A 14,160-nucleotide genomic window follows, 5' to 3' on the forward strand; every position below is an offset into this window, starting at 1 on the left:
AGACTAATACTGACATTCCCTGTGTTCTGAAGATGTTTAGTCCAGCAGCTGTATTATAGCACATTGAAACCCCATGAATTTTATAGATTTATTTAGATTACTACCCATTATATTCCAAAAGTTTTTAGAATATTGTGGTATTTATTTATTTTATTTCTGTCTCATATGGTGGTGCACAATGTTAGGAAGACAACGCCACTGCAGGTTTTTGCAATTAGTTAACTACTGACAATGCTGGTCTTTAGCTGAGTCCTATTTTGAAGGACTTTTCAGTTCTGTGAAGCTTTGACTTAACAAACATTAAATGTAGCTACTGTAAATTAATATTTTATGTGGCCATGTTAAACATCAATTGTAAGAGCGGCTGCTAGAAAGTGGCCAAGTGACATCTCAGCAATTACACTGTCATCGACCATTTAATACACAAGGGACGTTCCCCATCTGTCCCTGAAATGTGTTTTAAACTATCAGGGTTTGAACAATGAACGCATGGGGATTTTGCCAAGGGTCTACTACCAAGACATTAGAAATAGATCCCTTGAACATAGTTGACTGTGGGGTGAAGTCTGTTAATATTGGGTGTCCTCAGATGTGGATTCCTTCTGATTTCATAATGCTAGTGTGAGAGGAATTTGGAAACTGGGTACACAACTCAGACTCTTTGTCTGAGAAGCCAATGCTAACTGTTCTCCTATAATGGGATGCTGCTAATGACTGTTGCCACTTTGGGGGTTGTCACTGGTCTGTAAATAATAATGTAAGCGACAAGTGTCAAAGTAGCATTCATTTGAATGTCATGATGTACGACTTTTCTAGTAAACCATTTCATTGTGATGGCTGATCGGTAGGCATGCAACAAGATGTGGTGCCAAGGATCCTCCCAGAAGATCCTGGTCATTGCTGAAGCAATGCTTAGTTAAACAATCTTGCAAAACTTTTGTAGCATATGGTTATCTTTGACAGCGTTTAACAGCTTCTCTGTCATTAACTTTATCAGCTTATATTAGGAGGATAGAGCAAGATACTGCTTGTCAGGAAGACTGATAGCTCTTAGTTACATAAACACTGGAAAAAAATCCCTGCCCCTTTAAAAAAAATAATTATGCCGGACGTTTGGCATCTGCTTTGAAGGTATTCATCAATGCTAAGGTAAAGGCCCAGGTTACATTCCTTCAAAATTGTTGTACTTGTACTGGTCAGACCTGAACTGCATAATTCTACACTGAACAGACATTCTTTATGAAACCTTCATCTAGGCCTGTACAATATTTGAAAACCCTGCATTTGTAATATTATTGTTAAATATTCCAATAACAAAATCTGATATAAGGTGTATTTAACCTAATATTTCCTAACTTTTCTCTTTCTTTTGTGTCGTCACCATTCTCTGTTAGCTTAGGATGTTAAATACTAAATTGTCCATCTGGTGTGGGCATTAAAAGTCTATCCATATATTCCCGTTATGAATGCATCATATTTATAATATTGCATCACAGCTTTTGATTGCAATATTGCACATATTGATATTGCCATGACGATTGTGATTGTATATATTGTGTGTCTGAAACCTTTATTGTATTTGTGAAAAACAAAGGGAAACATTTCAGTATTTTTTGCCATTAGCTACATCTTAGAATGAGACAAGCACAAAAACGTCAATATATCAACTTATCAAACTATACTTGATTCTTTATAATGCAGCTTGTGATTTGTGAAACATTTATTTGTAAAAAAAAAAAACAAATTTGAATCTGTTTCCCTAAAATAGTGAACATGAACCTAATAACATGCACCTTGTGAGTTAGATGTATCGTTCATTTTTCTACTAATCAGTGAATGGTGCAAAACAGTAACATTAGCAGCAACTGTCTTATAAAATGTCAGAGATGTTGCTTTTCTGAGTGATGGGACTCGATGAGTGTAATTAAGTGTGATGAACGTACTGATTCAGTTTCACTATCAGGGCCCAAATAAAAAAAATCTGAAGCTTTTAACCATGGAACCGACAGCTCACTATTTTAAGTGGAGCTCTCTTTGTTGACTTTTTCTGCTTGTGTTTCGGTCTGTCAGTGTGTGTGAGTGTGTAGAGACTGTGTGTGTTTGTTTTGCTTTCCTCGCTGGGGAATATTTAAAGGCAATTTAAGGTTGTGAAGGAGGGAACTGGAGCATGTTATTTTGTGTGTGTGTGTGTGTGTGTGTGTATGTGTGTGTGTGTGCGCTGTGCATCCACAGTGGGTACTGACAATGCGGTGTATAATCTCAGAAGGCAGGGTTGCCTCCACCTGTCTCTGATGTGGATATTTAACAGCACATTGTGGATTTAGATAATTGTACGTGGCAGACATGCCCACACACCACACACTCTCAAATCATTTCTAGTGTAATTTTATTTTCTTTCTTTTATTTTTTTCTTCTCCTAAAAACACTCCCACTACTGTTTGTATGTGTTTATTTGCTGAGCTCTGTAACCTTATGCCCTGCTGATATGTAGGGCACCTACATATGAGGTTACCATGGTAGCTGGCAGAGCAGAACGACACAACACCAAACACATCGTTACACAATCTCTTTCGGTCTTCATCGTCAAGTTTATCTAGCCAATCATGCTTCATCTTCACTTTTGGTTTTCTTTTTTGTTTCTCCACCTCCATATTTCATGCTTTCTCAGATTGTTTGTATTGCTTACAGGATTTGTTGGTCTTCTTAGTGTCCTTCTTTTACCTGCGGTGAGGCAATAAGGCTGTGTTCACCACATCTTCTCTTGCTGCCTTGTGATTGGTCGCTGTGGTATTTTGGGAGAGTTGAATTACAGTTGTTGCTGTGTGCATGGCAGAGAAACCTAATGAGACGTGCCGATGGGTGCCTGGCTGGAGTTGGGGGAGGTTGGGACTATTGACACATTGAGTGTTAATGGTGTCGTTACCCTACAGCCCCTCCTCTCCCCAACACCCACCCCAGCTGAACTAGGTGCTAGGCAGCCTAAATCTGTCCGCCCCTCTGTACTATGGTATCCCGCTAACAGACTCACTGTCGCCACAGTGTAAATGGACCTGCCTGCGGGGTGTGGGACAATGCGGAAGTTCAGCACAAGCTTCATTATGACATTTTCACCTGTATGAGTACCTATACAGTAGTGTAAATGCATGTGCATATACAAGAAAAAGACTAACGGATAAATGAGCCCCTGTTGACAATGATTGGTGTCCTACCAAACATATCTGTGTGTTTGTTGTCTCATGGGTAAGATGACCCACTGCTACTGTATGTGACAGCTGAGTTTGAGAATAGCTCCTAGACAACTAATAGTAATACTGGCACACTGGAAATAATGATAATATTGCTCAGCATTGATTGAAGTTAGATGTGAACCACCAATCAGACTTTAAACAAGGTGAGCCCACCTTGTAGGAGACATCAAAGGCCCTTGCCGTTTCCACCTTGCTCACTTGGTCAGTCCCACAGCTTTTGATGGGAACATTTGGCAAGCCCTCTGAGATGTCAGTGGCCCAAACCTTTAAAATCCCCATCTCTGTTTAATGTTACTTCTGATGCTGACTAAGCATCAATCGAGTGTCAGACTCAGACTCGAGTCCCACTTAAGTCACAAAAACAAGGACTTCAGGCTTTACTTAGACTCTTTTCCTAAAGACCTAAAAACTGACTGAGACTCGTCTTAAAATTGAGTCCCATAAATCATCTTTGTGTCATGTGATGGGGAGTAAAAGCAAGACTCTATGTAAGCTACCGACAGCAGATTTGACAGCTGATGCACTGCATGTTCATATTTTCTTGTGCAAGGGTGCATTGTAGGAATCAGACATATGGACTTAAAATTTTAATGTGATAACACTATTGGTTTGTTTGTGGACCATAGGCTGTTAATGGTTCATAGCAAGCTGTTCATGTTAGCAGTAACGTTTATATTATTGACCTCATTGATGTCTCTGAGCCTGAACAATGTATGAATGAATGATGTCATGTAATTTCAGAACAAAATAAATCTAACTTAGCTCCAATATCTTATTCTTCTGCTGCTAAGCTATTTGCACCAATAGAAGCTGCACCTCACTCATTATGTTGTCATTTATAGAGCACCTTGAAACATGTTTAATATTTCTTACTTGACAACAAACCTTTTAGATTTATTCCATGGTTTCTTTAACAATTTAAAAAATCTTCAGACTCAGAGTCGGAAAAGGAAAACCCTCCAAACCTAATATGTGCCCCCTAAAGAGCTGTAGCCCACCTCTCCCATAAAGTATCTACCCCATAGTAATGGAGTGGATCATTCGAAAACATTTGGACACATTTGACACATGGATTAGATGTTAACCATGTCATTACAAAGACAACATAAAAATATCTTGATTCATTTTGAAATTTAGAATTAACAAGGGTTAATCTGTTTGTTTCCTTTGAACATAAATTCACATTTATCTATCTTATTTCATAGTAATACCTTTGATCAATTTTCAAAATAATTGAAAGGAGTTCATAACGGGTCTTTCAATGTCAAATTAAATATTAAAAGGTTAATTGACAATCGCTAAATGTTTACGTGTTACATTAGAGAAAACGACACACAGTACAAGATTTGAATTCCCAACCAATGTCTTAGGCAGACTAAATGACATGCTGTGGACGCGAAAATGTTTTAGTCTTGACTTGGGCTTGGAAAATGACTTGTTTTCAGTTTAGTTAAATTAAATTCCCTTTATGTTAAAGAGCAATCAAACAGGACATATAAGTAGCTTAGGCACATTAAATATAGAGATAAAATCAAAACACAACAGTACAACGATCACTATTCGTATATATAAACACACACCTAACAATTTAAAAGGAGAATGTTTGGATTTGTGAGTTTGTGTAGATTTTCACAGCTATACTGGGGTAGATTTTAAGGGTTGAGGAGACTGACACCTATGGGAATAGAACCATTTTTGCCAGGCATAAGCCAGTTATCAATATTAAGTCATTGCTTTAAAACCGCATATATTTCCTGTCCTAAGGTTTCTGCAGTTTTAGGTCCTTTTAATGAGATAAAATAGTGCCAGAAAGACAACACTTTTCTCTGGTTGTATGGAACATTAGAGTAATGCAGCATGCCCTTCCTCCACCTTTTGCTGCACACTGACTGTCAACTGACTGAAAGCAGGATTTATACTTTTTTCTCTGTTACGAAAACACAAACTTCATTGTTTAGAAATATATTTAACTGCAAAAAACATGGACAGTCATTGTGTGGAAATTAAAGCATGCAAACTTCAGTCTTAATACAGTTTTAAAACTATAGTTGGCAAGTTGTTAGCAGCATGCCTGCAGGGTCTTACTGAGCAGTTAGCCTGACTAATTGACCAGCTAATATTAGCTTGTTGTACTGTTACTCTTAAGAGCAGAATGGTAAAGGAATACTATTCTGCATAATAAGAGAATTTGTACTAATTTAGTGGACGTTTATTTTATCATTTTTAATAAGTTTAGGTATCAAAACTAAAATAACAGAAATGAATGTAATAGATAACTTTATTATAAGCATCTGTGACAATTACGTTTAATGATATTTTTGGTCTTGGTTATCATATTCACAATCAGAATCTCATAATGACCCATGCATACTGCGGGGCTTTCTTTTTTACACCGTCAGAAAAAACCCATTAGTCTTCATGATGACAAGGATGCCAGCTGATCTATATCAAAGGCAAGATGGCCTCTAGAGCGTGGAGACATGGCTGCAGTAATGCTGAGAGATGAGTTTCATCATGTCAGCAGCCTCTTTCTCTTCCAAAAATAAGAGGCTGAAGTTTGACATGTTTTTGTTTCAGCTCTGCGAACGGTGACATAATTTACAGGCGCACGTACACTCCTGGCTGCAACAAGAGCTGCCAGTCTGATGGCTTTATTAACCCTCCGGTGAGTCGAGTGGTTTTGCCAACTGTCTGGGATGTGCTTGCTGTTTCAAAATAGCACCAGTTTAGTGTTCTTTCTGAATGTGCTTGAACCTGCAACCACCGAGAAACCTTGGTGAACTTGTAAACTGAACAAAGAGACTTTACTTTACAGGGCATAAAAATATTTTGTATATCCTGTCCTGAAAAATGCATTGTGTTTAGGTCTAAACTGTAAGGATCAAAAATTATTTCAGTCTCTGAAAGCAGAGTTATTACAAGTTAAATAATTGTTTGGTTATACCACGCAGCATTAGAGCCAGCAGAGCCCTCATAGGTATAACAAAATTTCTCACCACTTGTTTAGGCCCACTGAAGTTATTTATCAGAACTGTTAGAAGCTGATCCTTCCATCATCTTAACAGCAACTTCTTATTTTCATTAATATTTCTTTCTTGTTTTCCACGGCCTGTGCCCCCTTTTTTGCAGTAGTTCAGTGTTGTGAACCTTGTTACAGTACTTTAAGGTTGATCCAGCTCTTTTCACTTTAATATCGTAAACATGGTAAAAAAAAAACAGTAAACAGGTGCTCTGGTCAGATGAGAATAAAATGTAACTGTTTGGCTGAAAACAAACACCACACATAACCCTGAACCCACCAAGTCTTATGATAAAACATGGTGGGGGCTGCATCATGGTGTGGGGGTGCTTTCTTCAGCAGGTAAGCTCGTGGCATTTAATAAGACGATGGAGGAAGCTACGAAAAGATATCAAAAGCGTTGAGACTTTGTTGGTGGTTTACCGTCCAGTAAGACAAGGACCCTAAACATACAGCTTTAGCTACATTGGAAGGGTTTAGCTAAAAGCACATTCACGTGTTAAAATGTTCCTGTCCACATTTTCAGAAAGCAAATAAGTGACTATTTGGAAAGAAAGTCTCATGCGTTTTGGTTTCTGATAGTTGGAAAAGGATCGAAGGAGCAACAAGGTGAAAGAAATAGCAGGACATGAAAGTCAGAAGAATAAATGTATTTGACAGTAGGGGAGAAGGGTTTTTAAGTTAGTTGCTGGCGAAGAAAAAAAATCCAAGACCATTAGAAAAAAAATGGCAGACAGATGAGGAAAGACTACTCAAATTGCAAGGCCTGGGGGGAAAGGGATTCATGTCGGTGGGCCCTGCAGTGTACAGTTGTTGACTTTGGGCCTGCAGAGGGTGACATCATTCCTTGGCCGCTTTCACAGGAAATAAGGTCACAGGAACTCTGGCCAAGCATGGAAAGTTGCTCGTTTTGACCTAGGTGTGAGCACACGGATGAATGCATGCACTTTTAGTCACACACCCAATATACTTCCAATCAGGGGGTTTGGGTTGCTATGCAAGTAAGAATGGTTCCAATGGTGTTTATATTACCAAGGTCAGCCTGAACAAAGGGATATACACTGCAACAGTCTTTGAAATACACATTCAAATGATCACATGCATACAGGGGCTTGCAAAAGTATCCATACCTCTTCAACATTTCACATTTTGTCAAGTTACCCCAGACTTCTCTGTATTTTCATAGCATTTGATGTTATTGACCAACACAAAATAGTGCATAACTGTGAAAGGGAACAAAAGTGACACATAGTTTTTAAAATGATTTACAAATAAAACTCTGAAAAGCATGTTATGCATTTGTATCAGCTCCACCGAGTCAATGATATTAAGGAGTTTTGCCTGCTCTTACTTTGCAAAATAGCTCATGCTCAGTCAGATTGGAAGGAGAACGTCTGTGAACATTCATTTCCAAGTCTGTTCACGGATTCTCTTTTGCATATAGGTCTGGGCTTTGACTGGACAAAACACCTAAATATGCTGTGGCTCTGGATGTATGTTTAGGGTTGTTGTCCTAATGTAAGCTTAACCCCCCCCCCCCCAGCCTCAAATCTTTTGGAACCTCAAGGAGGTTTTATTTCAGTATTGCTCCATAATTCTCTCCATCTATCTTCCCATCAACTCTGACCAGCTTCTCTGTCCCTGCTGAAGAAAAGCATCCCCGCAGCATGACACTGGGATGGTGTGTTTAAGGGAATATGCAGTGGAAATTTTCTGTCACACATGCTACTTTGCATGTAGGGGAAACAGTTTAATTTTAGTCTCATCTGACCAAATCACCTTTTCCCAGTTTGCTGCATCCCTTACATGGTTAGCAGCAAATTCTAGATGGGACTTCTTGTGGCTTGCTTTCATTAATTTTTTCTTGTCACTCTTCAGTAGAAGTTGTATTTGTGAAGTGCTTGACCAATTGTTGTAATATGTCAATTGTTTCACACACCCAAGCTGTTGATCACTGCAGCTCCTCCAAAGTTACCTTAGGCTGGATATACATTTCTAGTTTTACGTTTTCCAAAAACGTGGACTTCAAAATTTTAGATGAATAATGCTCTCACTGTGGTCCTGTAGCTTTAGGAGGTAGAGCATGTTTTAGTAGGGCTGCAGTTGTGGCATACTCTTTTTATTTTCAGATAATAGGCTAAACTGTGCTCTATGTCCATAGCTTTAAGAGCTTTTACAATTGTATTGTTTTAAACCCTAACGCTGCTTTAAAATTCTTTATCAACTTTATCCCTGACCTTTCTGCTGTTTTCCTTGGTCTTCATGATGTTGTTTGTTCACCAATGTTCTTTGATTAACACCTGAGGTCTTCACAGAACAGCTGCATTTATACTGAGATTTAATTACAGACAGCTGGACTCTTTTTACTAAGTGAGCTCTGAAGGCAATTTTGCGATGGATTTTATTTAGAAGTGTTAGATTAAAGAGGGGCCGAATAAAAATGTACAGCCCTCTTTAATTTTTTTCTTTTATTTGAAAACTGTCTGTCCTTTTCCTAATATTACACACTTCTACCCTAAATTTGTTGATGTATCATATAAAATCCCTATCAAACAATGTTGAACTTTGTGGTCACCTTATAAAAATATTTAAAGCATTCAAGTTCAAATTTAAAAATACTTTATTAATCCCGAAGGGAAATTAAATGTTGTAGCTCATATTATACAGTTTTCTACAGAGAGCTGTTGTAGATGCTGATGGCTGTGGGCAGGAAGGATCTCCTGTAGCACTCTGTCTTACAGCAGATCTGAAGAAGCCTCTGACTGAAGACACTGTTGTTGTACAACAGTCTCATGAAGAGGATGCTCAGGGTTCTCAGGGTTCATTTTATGAAGAATCCTTCTTTGCACAATGATCCCCAGAAGTTACACTAACCTCTGGAGTAACATGTCCTGGATGACACCATCTCTTTTTCACAAGTAGTGCTAGTCCACCTCTTTTGCGTTTGCCACTCCTCTTGAAATCTATGTCTGCACATATGGTCAGAAACCTGGCAGAAAGACGCTGGAGTCAGGGATATGATCCTGCAGCTATGTCTCAGTGAAACACATACTACTGCATTCCCGACAGGGCTTGGATTTCATCCAACTTGTTTCACAAAGATCACATTGCCCATCAAAATTGATGGAAATGAGGTTTGAACTTTCTCCTCTCTCTTCTCTTTGCTACTGCTCCGCATCCACTGTGCCTCCTTTTCAACTTATCAGGGATTTGGGGTTGTAGTTGAAGTATTATTTGAGCTTTTGAGATCTTAATCAGCTGCTTCCAGCTGTAAAAGAACATCCCATTACCATGGTGACGCACATCAACAAATGTCCAAAAGTAAAACAGTATCAGCAAAGATCCTTCCAGCTGCACAGCATCCAAAACCAGAGAGGACAAAAAAACTATTTTTATCCACCACAAGAGGAATTTGAGTTCTTGAAACCAATTAATCAAAATGAAATGTAACAGAGCTACTCCAACCTGCTGCCACCTTTAGCGGCGCAATTCTAAAATTATAGTATGGATATCTGCAAGGCATAGTGCTTAGAAAATATAGAGTTACCTAGCCACGTTTCTCTGAATGATTTATGTGCACACGTTCATTGAAGCTACATCATAATTCTTCACTGCAAGTGCAATTTTGGATGTCATCCAACTGTTGTTCCTTGTACAACATGCTCCACCCATGTGCGCGCACACACACACCCACACTCACACTCACAAACACACACACACACACACACACACACACACAGACAGACAGTCCTAACCTTTTTATGCACATGTATATCCAGCATCTGAAAATTCCTCAGAGGAAGTCACAAGTGCATAACCCCCTCAGCTTCCCTTGGGTCTCTGTGGAAACCACAACACATTCATTTATAAGCAGAAGTTAGGTGGAAGGAGTCCCTCATCCTAGAAAGTTGTGCAATGTTATTCACTGAAGGGGATTCCCCCTAACAAAATCACAGCAGATGGATACTGAGCATTTCTTTTTAGATTTAATTTAGTATCACTGTGTTGATGTGGGTGGAGTTGGCCCTTTGTGTGTGTGCTCACGGATCTTTGTTTCCATGTGAAAGAGTCTGCCAGTGTTCCAGACTGTCATCTCTGTAAAGGCCTGGGTGTCACCCACCCATCTACTTCCACCCTACGTATTTATCCATCTCCCTTTGAACCATTCACCCGGCTCCACCAAAACTAAGCCAGGGTGTTCTCCCTCAACGATAATCTGCTCTCTCAGAATCCATATCAGAATTAATGTTCAGAAAACATGATTTAAATTAGCAACATCTAATGAAATCCAATAGAAATAACATACAGATTGCAGATAACTCAGGTTATTTCACTCCTATAGTCAACTATTTTTTTTATTTTTAACTTGGTGTTATCAATGGCAGTTCTGCATGTTGTTGCTAAAAATACAAATATTATCTGACATTTACATTAAATATAAAGTCAAAGGAGTCAGAACCAGCAACAGCATCATCAGTCTGACCCATCCCCACCGTTGAGTGGTAATAACATTCTGAGATTTGCTGCCCTCTGGTGTGACTTGTGCCTAACTGCATGCTTACTCTTGTTTTTAAAATGAAAAGTGATTTCAAGCTCTATCTGCAGGATCATTTCAGTGTTGCAGAATTTCAATCAGATGTTACAGGCATGGATAAAAACATGAAGTCTTCACTGTGTTGAAACAATGATGTGACGCGATTTAAAATGGTAGTTTGGAAAAAAGTGCGGTGCGGCCTAAAAGTTTGTTATGGATGATAATTTTACTGCTCTCTTTGAGGAGGGGATTATGTTTTTTTCATGTCACAATAATTGTTTCCCTTTTTTATAAACATGCTTCAGTTCTATTTGATAGATCTGAATATACCTTTTAAAGGTTGTGACATTAAAAGTGACTTGGGATCACATTTAAACACTGATATGATCTAAAGGATACAATAGCAAAGTTGTAAGTAATTTGGCCTGGTGTTAGCTGTGAGAAACTGCAATCTAGTACCATCTCTTCTGCTGCACAACAGCAGTACTACTGATGAAGGATTAGTTGCTCTGAATCCTAAAATACACTTTGGATATTGTAAATTACATCAAAAATAATTAAAAGTCATCATAAATCTAGCCTGTGATATGGTATTGCAAAAGTATTCATATCCCTTGAACTTTACATCTTGTCACGTTACAACCACAACCTTAAAACTGTTTTGTTGTGATTTTATGTCACAGACCCACACAAAGAATGCATGATTATTATAGTGAAAGGAAAAAGGTAAGTAAGTAAGTAATTTTCATCCAAGATAACCCTCTATTTAGCTGTATCTATTTCCCATCAACTTCGATCAGCTTCCCCGTCCCTGTTGAAGAAGTGCTACTCCACAGCATGATGCTGCCACCACCAGGTTTCCCTGTGAGTAAGGTGTGTGCAGGATGATGTGTAGTGTTAGTTTTTCCTGCCACACAGCATTTTGCGTGTAGCCAGAAAGTTTAATTTTGGTCTCATCTGACCAGAGCACCTTCTGCCAGATGTTTACTTTGCCCCCTACATGGCTTTTGGCAAACTTTTAATAGGACATTTTATTTATTTTGGTTTGGTTGGAATGTGATGAGATGTGGGAAGGTTCAAGGGGTATGAACACTTTTGCAAGCCCTTATGTTTTCTATAAATGTGCTGCTGGAGTTGATGTTGGGGGTTCTTTGCAGTTTTGCAGCTCAATATTTTGGTTTCATCTTTCAAGCTCACATATTGTGGTGAAAGTCGAGTACTTCTCAACTTTGGTATAGAAGAAAACCTGAATCATGGTCTGTTTTAGTGTTTGAGGATGTAATCTTATTATTCCAGAACAGTCTCTGCTTCCACTCAGACAGAAGCAGCTGTTTTTAACTACACCCATGTTGTCCTCCTCTGAATTTGATGTGAACTAGACCGTGGCTAGCACTGATTCACTTAATCTATCACGGAAGCACCACTTGAACCCAATTCAGTCTTTCCGATTTTAGGAAGAGGGGAATCCCAAGGTAACTGGCCTGTGGGAGTGTTTGCGACTTCTTGTCAAGAGGAAGCGAGACTGAAAATAAAGAACATAAGAGCAGCGATGTGAGCTGTGTTTCCCAATCTTGGCATGGTAGCCCTGAGAGCATTCCTCCCACAGTTCTATCCAGGGAAAGGGTTATCACCATGGTGATGGCATTTGGCAGTCTTGGTCCAAAGTGAATTGCTGTGCAATCACATGGATACACATGGGATAGTAACCTGCTTCCCTTCATATCAGGTTTAAACTTAGGAGAGGCAGTTTTGCTGTAGGTATTAAAATTAACATCACATAAAAACATTATCCTGGCATACATAAGAATACACAGTCGCCACAGGTGCAAATAAAATTAGAGTAAACACAAAATCAGGGTTATACTTACATTATGAAAACATAACATTTTAACCTTTTACCTAGCTTTATTTTACTTGTCTTACTTAACTTACAACTCCATGAAATTAGCACAGTTAAATAGAGAAATACTTGAGCACTTGTGTTTTTTTAGTGGTATGATCATAGATTACATAGACAGCTGAAATATGAAGCATGTGCTCCACATTTTTTGGGTGCAAACTTATCTGTTTGCTGCTTCGTTTTTTTTTCGACAAAAGAAGTTGGACATTTATTAAGAGTCTGTTGGCTCAATCCAACTCACCCCGTGTACCACTGTCTGGGATAAAAGGTCTTGTTGTTTCAATATGATCTCTCCAGTGGGGCAGTTTACAGCCATGCTGAGGAAAGGTAATGTCAACAGTATCTTAATTGCCAATTATCTCAACTAAGTGTAATAACAGTGTTGCATCTCTCTCACACACCATAAATCAGTAGAAAACCTCAGGTGGAGACTTATTTATCATGTTCTTCTCCCTTTTATAGGGACAGAATAGTCTCCCTATTCTTAGCAGGAGTCAGAAGAAACCTATTGCACTGCACATGTATACAAGTAATAGAACACTTGTTCAGGACACAAATGATATTTTATAATCTGGTGTCAGGGTAATTTTGTTTATTGGTAATATGACAGAGGACAGCGCAGCTAGAGGTATGAAATACTATCTCTGGAGAGGCAGCCAAACAGAGCAAAGCTGTCTTGGCAAGATTTAAGCACCAAATGGAAACTGACCCAAAAATATACTGAGATAGCAACACTGAAATTAATTTCAACCTTTATGCATATTTGAGTCGGCATTCATTAATTATTAGGTAGCTGAGTTATTTTCCACCCTTTCTTACTGAGACCACTTAGATCTTAGTCTTTGGTGAATGAAGGGAATAGGTGCATTTTCCCATTATGAAAACTCCTCATCCTGCTAGACTTATACATAACTCCATATAAGATTGCCTTTTAAATTAATTGAATATTTATTTTGAGTTCAGTAAAAAGATCTTAAGGGAAAAAAAGCTTTTTTTCTCCATGTGTGATTTCCTGATTTCTTGTAGAAAAGTGGGAACTGTCCCTTTCTTGAAACGTAAGAAGCTGGTTCAGAACCGCTATTTTGTTTGTGCCACAGTCCGGTTTACAAGAGATCCATCACATTCCAGCTTCAACCAATGTGATAACATATCATGGGTAGACTCCAAAAATTGTAGACTATCTTAGACTTGGCTGAACAGTTGCAGGTTTTTTCAGCAAACACCATATTCCAGATCTTTATTTTAATTTTATTTTAGGTGAGTTTGTGTTTATGCCTCTTTACAAAGATTTAACCTGGAGTAGTGTCTCAATGTGCCCTCTGAGTTCAGCTTCAATTTAAAAGCCTGGAATAAAATTGACCAAAACATCACTGCCCTAACGTTTGGGGTTACCTCTTCCTCCGCTGTTGCTTAAGCGCAAAAAAAAAGGAAAAAAGACAAATTGTTCAATTAATATTTT

The 14,160-nt window shown here is 38.5% G+C and overlaps 1 protein-coding gene across 1 annotated transcript in view; it reads left to right on the top strand.

Annotated features, from left to right (window-relative positions):
- Window positions 1-14,160, top strand: part of ppp2r3a (protein phosphatase 2, regulatory subunit B'', alpha) — a 91,941-nt gene that overhangs the window by 57,112 nt on the left and 20,669 nt on the right. The window lies entirely within an intron of this gene.

The sequence above is a fragment of the Girardinichthys multiradiatus genome, chromosome 19 (genome assembly GCF_021462225.1).
Source record: "Girardinichthys multiradiatus isolate DD_20200921_A chromosome 19, DD_fGirMul_XY1, whole genome shotgun sequence".
Taxonomy (NCBI): Eukaryota; Metazoa; Chordata; class Actinopteri; order Cyprinodontiformes; family Goodeidae; genus Girardinichthys; species Girardinichthys multiradiatus.